Source organism: Pinus tabuliformis, chromosome 7 (genome assembly GCF_031772625.1).
Source record: "Pinus tabuliformis cultivar Carrire ecotype Pingquan chromosome 7, CPIR1, whole genome shotgun sequence".
Lineage (NCBI taxonomy): Eukaryota > Viridiplantae > Streptophyta > Pinopsida > Pinales > Pinaceae > Pinus > Pinus tabuliformis.
Genome location: NC_142293.1, coordinates 1,309,197,719 through 1,309,208,077, shown reverse-complemented (window position 1 = coordinate 1,309,208,077; position 10,359 = coordinate 1,309,197,719).

The window sequence follows — 10,359 nt, the reverse complement described above, 5'->3', positions numbered from 1 at the left end:
GAATTGCAGGGGCTATCGGGAGAAGCGGGCGGAGTGCATCGCGAGCCATCAGATCGCGGGCGGGCAGATCCGACGGTGATCGCAAGCGGAAGGTGCGCGAGAGATAACGCGCAGGAGGAGGGTACGGTGGCGGTAAGCGGTTTCCCCGCACCGCTTATCGGAGGCGGGCGATATTCGTACGCGACCGCACGATCGAATACAACAGCGACACGTGGCAGATGTGATGGGCGTGAAACCGCCGCGATCGCGCGTTAACAAGCGGGCAGGTTGTGCGAGCGGGGCTTGCGACTACAGTCCGATCGCACGACGGACGGTCGGATGGTGAGGAAAGTGTGCGGGGTTTAATCGTGCGGGTGGAAAACACGGAGACCGTTAGATCAGGGCGATCAACGGAGGAGATTAGAGAACGACGAAAGGCCCAGGAAGGGCGAAGGGTTATGAAAGCACCGAGTCACATGGTTTGGTCATACAGTGGGTAAAGTTTAGCACTCGGAGCTCAGCGGTAACATGGGATTTAACAGAGTTTCAAAGGTAAAACGAAGGTGAAATAGAGAGTTTAAACGTGGAACAGAGAGGTTTCAAGAGAAAAATAAAGATGGCGGGGTTGGGAGAGCATGAGGAAAATTAAAGAAGGAAGAAGGAGAAGATTGCTCCAAGCTTTCTTTAAGCACCAACAACACAAAAAGACTTGAATTTGACCTTCACATGCTGAAGCTTGTAGTGGAGCTAACACTGGCTCCTTTTGGGGATGAGATCCTCCCTGTGAGGTCTCAAGAATTGTAGACCAATGCCTTCATACAAAATCAGCTTAAAAAACATTGCCTAGTATTGCATTGGGCATGGAGTCAAATTAAGCCTACACCTAAAGCCTGTAAAAGAACACGATTACAATCATTAAGGCTTGAGAGCCTTAAACATCATAAATATTCAAAAACTGGCCAATTGATGGGCCATCAAAATTGTTTCTCCTGTTTTTGGCCCCTTCATCATAGAGCTGCAAAACAGGATTGATCTAATCATCTACCTCAAACAGTTTAGAACATTTGAGCTTAATAGGTAGCTATGGATCAACTTTCATCTCCCTTCTGTGTGCTCTCCTCCTTGGATGTTCTTCATGGGAGCCCTTGTACACCTGCTGAATAATCATGGCTGTTGTGTACTTGTCTATGTCATCTATGGCCTGCACAACCAATATGAATGATGAACCATTGTATTCTTGTGCAGGGGACACAAAGACATTATCTGCTCCTTCATTTTTCTTAAAACAGTCCATATCCAAGTAGGAGTTCCAAGACTGTGCATCCTCTTCCTCTGTCATCAAGCAAGCTGCCCTTTCAAGCTGTGTAGAGGCCACCTAAGAAGGTTTTAGAAAATCAAAACTGAGGTGATCAGTCTCAGCCTTGAGAGTAGAGCTATTTCCTGCCTCAGTGTTCAAGGGGCAACTTTGAGGGATTGTCATTTGAGCAGACAGAGAAACATGAGATGATGGGGAGCTTTCCTCTCCCTTATTGATCATTGTGCTCGGAATAATAGCAGGCTGGCTCATTTGCAGATCTGCATAATCATGGGAAGACGGGCTGGCTTCAAGCTCAAATTCTTCGAGGATGAAGGGATCTACTGCTACTTGCTTCTACTCATCATCTTGTTGTTCTGCAGCTACAACAAACTGGTAAACAGTGCCTCTAGATAATGCTTCTTCGTAGGCAGCTCTGGTTAAGAAAGGGGCACTGCCCTTGTCTTCCAAACCATGGACCTCATCCTCATCTTCATACTGCTCTTCTTCCATGACTATATTCTGTAAAAGGGTCTTGACCCCTCTATCTTCATTTGTAACTTTATTTCTTTGCAAAAGCTGCAAATGCTCATTTGCTCCTTTATATGGATATGGAGTTGGAAAATAAAAGGAACAATGAGCTCCAACTTCCTGAGAATACTGCTCAGCTTTTAACTTGGAAACTTTAGAGGCTAACAAATCAATCATCCTGGCCATTTTATCTATCTTAGAATCTGAGGATGATGAGGATTCACCTCCCTGACTTCTCCTTTCAGCATCAACTTCGAGTCTGTCTGCAGCAATGATGTTTGCTTCTACCTCAAAGGTTGCATTTTGCATATCAGCCAAAGAAGCACATATTCTTTCTCTTAATAGCAGACAGAACTAGGAATCAAAGGAATTAGCATAAGTAAGCATGGAAGAAGCAAGGGTGAGTCTTACTACAACTGGCATTCTGTTGTACATATGATTGAATCTGATGTTGAAATAAAACAACAGCTCACCATCTTCTCTCTGCAAGTTCCCAAATTCAATATGATAATAGAGCAGATCTTTATTATCCCCCCAGTGCTTTAGGAACACACCATCTAAAGCCTCAATGTCTGCAATAGACCTAGGGGATAATTCTCTGAACCATTTTCTAGCCTCCCCGTCTAGGCTTTGGACAAAAAACCTCATCCAAACATCCTCTTCATTGATATCCAGGTTATTAGCATAGCTATAAAAGGCCTCTAAATGCTCTTCAGCTGTTACTCCTTATGTACCAGTAAACTTTGGCATAAACTCTTGATAATCTCCTGCAGGCATGGCATTTAAAGGAATAGGCAAGGCCAAGGGTCCATATCTAGCAACAACGATTCTTTCTATCTTTGTAAGGGCTTGCTGACCAGCCATGACTAGGGTATATGAAAGGATATTGGTGGACTGAGTGATATGAATCAATGAAAAGAATGACAAAGACAGAGGAATATGATGGACAGCATGGATGCTTCTTTTAATTGAGGTCCTAAAGGGAAATGAATGACTAAGGAGCTTAATGAATCTCTGAAGGTGACTTTCACTAACAGAGATACATGGGACTTTTAAGGCTTACCTGATCCTGGTGCTCCTTTCAACGAGACTTTCTTCTGCTTAACGGTCTTCTCAAGATTAGGCACTGGTTCAGTTGATGGTTTCTAAGGATTTCTCCGAGCATGCCTCACCAACTGCGCCAGAACTGCAATGTGGAGTCGCCAGATAGATGATTACAACCAGATTATGTGCCCAAACCTTGTCTATCATCAAAGCTTGGAATTGTGTCATTCTCCCAGGGAAGCTGAACTTCAATTTCCTCTCCCTGGCAATGGCGCCAATTAATGTTATCACCCCAAGAAACTCTCCTAGGTTATATATCAGAGATGCTCGGGAACATTACAAACTCAACAAAAATGTTGGAAAATGGTGGATGAATGAAGGAAATGATGCATATTCAAGCCAGATAACCACTTCTACTATGTTTAACCCAGACATGGGTGAACACCCCCAGACTACAAGGCTTTAGACCACCAATTACTCACAGTTTGAGGATTTAAGTGGAAATGGAGAATACTGATCACACCAGTAGATGCACAGGACCCTGTGATGGCCAGCTGCAACCAGTAAAGAGGTCTGCAAATCTATTTCCTAATGCACATATAGGATGACAGCTCTCTGACATTAAAACAATAGAAACTTGCATAGATATTCAATAATACTAACTAGATTCTAACACAGAGGTGGGATGACAGCCCCTCTAATGCTAAACATCAAGAGTACATGAAAAAATGCATAACAGGCACAGCCTGGAACAAAGAAGAAGTGGAAAGTAAGCAATTGAAAGCAAAAGAAGCTTGTATTAGCTGAAAATGAAGAGCAAACGTTGCAGGTATCACAGTAGTTACAGTCTCCAGAAGTTGAACCTTACATCAAAAATAACATTCATCAACCATCAACCCCATTACATTCTGTCTTTTGGATATATATAGAGGTTGATTACAAAAACACTCTGCTATTCTATACGAGGAAGGATCATAATGAACCAACAACCACATTAATTCTTTGGAATGAGCCTTCTGCTATGATCTGCTGCCTTTAATGAACAAATCGACCTTTCTCTGGTGCTCTGCAGTCCTCCTCTGAGCAGGTGGCGTATAATATGGAACATGCTCCATCACTGATAAATGCTTGAACTGCTCAAGGGTGTCCTTTTTGTCCTTCGACCATTCTATCTTTTAAATGCGGTTGCTGAGGATTTATTATGCTGGGAGCTGAAACACTGGCCGCCTTCTTCCTTTGGAAACATAGAACAGGTTAAAGGCGTGGACGGAATGGCGGAGGCATGACTATAACGGGGACAATTACTAGCCGTTGGATCCAGCAGATGGACGGCGGAGGATGAATTGCAGGGGCTATTGGGAGAAGCGGGCAGAGCGCATTACGAGCCATCGGATCGCGAGCGGGCAGATCCGATGGTGATCGCAAGTGGAAGGTGCGTGGGAGATAATGTGTGGGAGGAGGGTACAGTGGCGGTAAGCGGTTTCCCCGCACTGCTTATCGGAGGCGGGCGGTATTCATACGCGACCGCGCGATCAAATACAATAGTGACACGTGGCAGATGTGATGGGTGCGAAACCACCGCGATCATGCGTTAACAAGTGGGCAGGTCATGCGAGCAGGGCTTGCAACTACCGTCCGATCGCACGACGGACGGTTGGATGGCGAGGAAAGTGCACGCGGTTTAATCGTGCGGGCGGAAAACTTGGAGACCTTTGGATCAGGGCGATCAACGGTGGAGATTAGAGAACGATGAAAGGCTGAGGAAGGGCGGAGGGTTATGAAAGCATCGAGTCACATGGTTTGGTCATACGGTGGGTAAAGTTTAACACTCCGAGCTCAGCGGTAACACAGGATTTAACAGAGTTTCAAAGGTAAAACGGAGGTGAAATAGAGAGTTTAAACGTGGAACAGAGAGGTTTCAGGAGAAAAATAAAGATGGCGGGGCTGGGAGAGCATGAGGAAAATTGAAGAATGAAGAAGGAGAAGGAGAAGACTGCTCCAAGCTTTCTTTAAGCACCAACAACACAGACATACCTGAATTTGACCTTCACATGTTGAAGCTTTTAGTAGAGCTAACAGCCTCACATTTATATATAGTTTGGTGACGATGTCAATAGAAATGACATCACATTTCCACTTAGGAATGGGTATGGGCCAAAGTAGTCCTATTGGATGTCTAGGTTTAGCATTAAACTTTCTGACATTCCAAATACTTCGCTATAATATCAACCACTTCCATTTTCATGTACCACCAAAATTATTGACATTTGGTAGCTGATATAATATTTTGGTACCATGGATTTATAACATAGGGTACATTGTACATCTCATTGGATACCATCATGTTCAAATCCTATGAATTTTGTATGTAAATTTTGGTTTTGTTCACGAGGAATCCATCATCAGTTAGCTTATACTCTTTTTAATTTGGCTACAAATTATTTTTTTGTTGGATGTCTTTAATTTGTACATACCACTGATATTTATTTCAAGCCTCTACGATTCTAAGTTTTAGATCAAACTTAGATTTAATGATTGTATCTTGCACTTCATGAATTCTTATGTTGAGTGCATCTACCACCTTGTTTTCCTTCCCTTTTATGTGTTTGATTTCAAAGTCATACTCAACTAGAAATTATAGCAACCTGATTTTCTTGGAATTTAAAGTTGGTTGTCTAAATAAATGCTTCAACCCACTGTGGTTAGTCCTAAATTCAAATATTTTACCCATGAGGTGGTGATTCCACATATTGAGAGCATGAACTATGGGTTCCAACTCTAAATCATGAGTAGCATAGTTCCTCTCATGATGTTTTAATTTTATATATTAAAAACATATGACATGTCCATTTTGCATGATAATTCCTCCATGCGCACCCTTGCATGCATTGGTGCAAACAATAAATTTCTCATTTGGGTCAGCTATCTTTAGTATAGGTGCACATGGGTGTGATTACATATTTACATAGTTAGGATCACTAGACTTTTAGCACAAAGGCTCTTTGGACTTAATCACACAAACATTCTGGCGTCAAAACATATAAACATTAGCAGATAGGCCCCAAAACAAATATATGCACATATACATGGGCATGCATACCCCAAAATAAATATATACACATATATAAATGGACACATAGGCCTAAAACAACCTAGCTCACTAGGTTGATAAGAATGTGTACTAATATATGCAAAGTGTAATATTGGGAGTGTTACATTCCCCTCCCCATTATTTATGCATTGTCCTAAGTGCACCATATATATATATATATCTACAATGAAAATTGCTCAAAAATTTGATGATACTCCTCCCTCATGGAATTCTCATGCTCTCATGTATTTTCCTCATGACCAAAATGCATCTGTTGCACCTTTACCAATGCGATGGCTTGATTTCATAGCTCTTGGACCTTCTTGTCCAACATGCATACTAGCTGAACTTGAAATTCATCCTCTGGCTCTACCCGAATCACATGCCAATCAATTACATAGTTAGCATCTGCCACATATTTTGTAAGTAATGCTATCTGAAACACATTATGGATGTGCATAGATGTAGGCAATGCAAGCCTATATGAAACTAGGCCAATCCTTTTTAGGATCTCAAATGACCCACAATATCTAGCTACCAACTTTGACCAACTTCCCAATCTCATTGAACTCTTCTTGGCTTTGACATTTAGGAAGATATGGTCTCCCACTTTGAATTCCTTGTTTATTCTACTTTTTTCTACATATCTCTTTTGCTTGTCCTAGATAGATTTCAATTTTTGCTTGATATTCATTACTTTCTCTTCCATTTCCTTAAGCAATTCTAGCCCAACAATGGCCCTATCAACTGGGTTAACCCAACTCATAGGTTAAGTGCACTTCCGTCCATATAATGCCTCAAATGAGCTCATATTCAAAGATGTTTGATACCAAGCGTTGTATGCAAATTCAATCAAATGTAAATACTCTTCCCACTTGATGGTTTGTCCATAACATAAATTCCGAGCATATCCTTGATCACCTGATTGAACATCTTAGTCTGTCCATCTACTTTCAGGTGATATGTTGAACTAAAGTTTATACTGGTCCCAAATCCTTTAAATAAGCTATACCAAAAATTGGAAGTGAGCTTGGGATATTTGTTTGAAATGATTGTCTTAGGTACACAATGTAGCCAAGAAATCCCTCTCATGTATATCTCTACAATGTTGGATGCCCTATGTTGTAGCTTTTTCTATCTCCTGTCACACAAGTGCTTCAGAAGATATAAAATCCTCCTAGAGAGAACCTCTGGGTTGATAGGAGACGAGTGCCTAGGGCATCTGAGAGGAGTTCTTTTGAAGATAAACTAAAGGCTTTCTGTTGCACTCCATATGTCACGTAATTGGTTCAATAACCCCTCACTAAGGTAAACTCAAGAAAACACATAGATCGAAATACACACTGGTAGATATGGCTAATCTCAAAGAGAAATGCATTAGTTTTGGTGGACGAAACACAACAATACATAGTTTAACATTGTTATTGTAGTATAGATGAATAGGAGGATGGAAAGGATGGAAATTGATGTAGAGGGCTGGACATAACACAAAATCCTAAGAAAAAATCTCCAGCAAAAATATGGAAGAGTTAGGAGGCGAAAATGCAGAAAAAGTGGAGCGCGAATTAAGGTCTCATGCTCTATGCCTCATGAATAAGTTTGTCACCATTTATCACAAGTAAATATGTTCTTACATACAAGTACTATAGGCTATCAAATAATACAAGTAAATCCATGATTACATAGGTACTGGAGGCTATCAAAAAACACAAGTAAATATGTGTTTACGCAGGTACTTCTCACTACTTAGCAACATACATACAACCATGAGAGAGTGAAACCAACATCTTCATTACACAATTTCAGAAAAGGAAAGACATACATGAAATGATATACAAAGGGGAAAACAGACAACGCATTGCTCTGATTGGAATCAACAAAACTGCTTCATTAATCTTTGAAGATGGAGTCCAAATCACCAGTCCATTACATTCGAAAATTGTATGTGCCCGAGCATCTTATGAACAAGAAAACTGAACCAAAGTGGAAACACTCTCTTTGCAAATAGAGCTAAGAAATTGCAAAAGCATAATTCAGGCCTCTAGAATGCAGAAATTAGGAACCTCATTTAAGTGCTTCTTCCCTCATTTATAAGGAGACAGGGAGCTTTGAACAACAACTACAAAATATCTCAGCCGAGCACCAGTTGTCTAATCGATTAGATGTCTTGGCTTGTGAAGGTTCTGCTGCCCAAAATGATTACAAACGGATTTGTTTCCATTCTTTAAAATTACAGAATAACAAACATAAAGAAAACTGAATGATGGTTGAGGAAAATATCACCTTGCTATTGCTACGATGGCCTCTGATTAGGCCACGTATTTTCCATGATGTTCCTCTTTATTTGTTCGACTGGTTCACTTTTTGATTTTTCCGTAACTTATTGAATTCCCCACTCTTTGGAGCTGGGAGTGGTCAACTGTCGGTTGCTTTCCATAGTGCAAAAATAGAGATTTACCTGGCAGTATTACATTACCTGACTACGTGGAGCTCCATGCTGAGAAATTAATTCACAGGTGATCTGCACACTACTTCCTGAGTTCCATACCTCCATTTACTCATTGAAGACGTGCGTCGGAGCATAGAGATGGCTTGTATCACCTTAAGGCAGACCCAACACTCTTTCATGTGAATCATGGTCCTTGATTCCTTGACCCAATGATCTTTGACAGTCGCCATTGCTCTTGAGACCGACTCCTTTGTTCCCGCATTTAATCTTGCCACTAATGATCCATATGCCTTTAAGTCCCTGTATCGTGCTTATCGTAGAAATTCCATATCGCAATTTTCATAGTGGTGCAGTATTTTAATCTTCTGATTGACGACCTCCGATATGACGAGCTGCATTCGTTTAGCCCTTTCGACATTTCTCACCATAGGACCAAGGGCTGTGACCTGCCACTTAGCCTTGCGTTTCTAGAGCATTTTTGTTCCTGTTGGGGGGCCATTTTTCCTTTGTTAAGTGCTTAGTGCCCTTGGCTTATCAGGACCAATCATATGCCACGACGTTTCATGCTAGAGGAGAGGGAAAAGGGTCCGCCCACCTTTGGTTTTGTGATGAAATACTTTGTTAATCCTTTATTGGCATTCCAAATGATTTTTAACACTATCGGGGCTTCACCCATATCACAAGTTTTTAAAAGGTTCTCATGTTAAAAAGTTCCCATTCTCCGATCGCTAATTTGCCTGATTGTGATGATGTGATGCACCGATATCTATGGACCTACGATATGCGATGCGCCGATATGGTTGATGCTCCGATGTTGCGATTGTTGATATTCTGGACCTCCGATATGTGATCACCGATATTATTTCCTTCTCGAGGCTTTAATCCTTGAAACTTCAACATACCATATCTTTTGATGCAGGAGTCCATTTTTGGACTTCCACATGTTGTTGGAAAGCTTTTTCAGAGAAATTTCTACTAGAGAGGGTTTGATGTAGGTGTTGAGTCCTTCTGCATCTTGGAAGATGACTGCAAGATTCTCTGTTATTTTCTTTCTTTTGACATCATTTGGCACCATTCGAACAATTTTTCAGTAAGTGATAACATTGGCTCCAATTGGGGATAGTGCCTTGCTAGCAAGGTGATGAGAGCCTGCAGACTAGTAACCTTCACAATTGGGCATGGAGTCAAATATATAATGAACTTGTAAAACTAGAAAACATCTGTGGAACTTTATTTGCTGGGAGTCCTTTCCTCATAATACTGAAATGCAGAACTACAAACTCTAAAAACTGGAAATTAAACACTCACAAAGTGAGCTTATTTATATACAACTCCTGCTTATGCATAAGGCTCAATTCACCCAAGTGAGGTCAACCTTCCAATGATACCAGCCCAATATCTGAGTACTAGACATTATGCCACTGTTCTTTTGAAAGTCAACAACTAAAACAGGTAGGCACCACTGCCCCCAAACTGATATTTAATGCTCAACTCTTTTAATCTCCTCCATGAACCTTTTAGTTGGGATTGGAATTGATATATAATGTTACGAGCCAAAGAAAGATGTTTTCAATAGGATTCAAACAGTGGAGTTACCAAGATGAGAGATCTTCAACACACACTTCCCTTGCTCAACTGACAAAGGGAACGTAAAAATTGTCGTACTCAGGAAAAAATATTCTGATTCGTTCCCAGACAACGACACTAGAAATATGTTGTCGATTTTTCTATCTCTAGTCACACAAGTGCTTCAGAAGATATAGAGGCCTCCTAGAGACAGCCTCTGGGTTGATAGGATACCAGTGCCTAGGACATTGAAGAGGAGTGCTTTTGAAGATTATCTAAAGGCTTTCTACTACACTCCATATGTCACATTATTGGTTCACTAACCCTTCGCCAATAAAAACTCAAGAAAACACATAGATCAAAATACACACTGGTAGATATGGCTAATCTCAAAGAGAAATACGT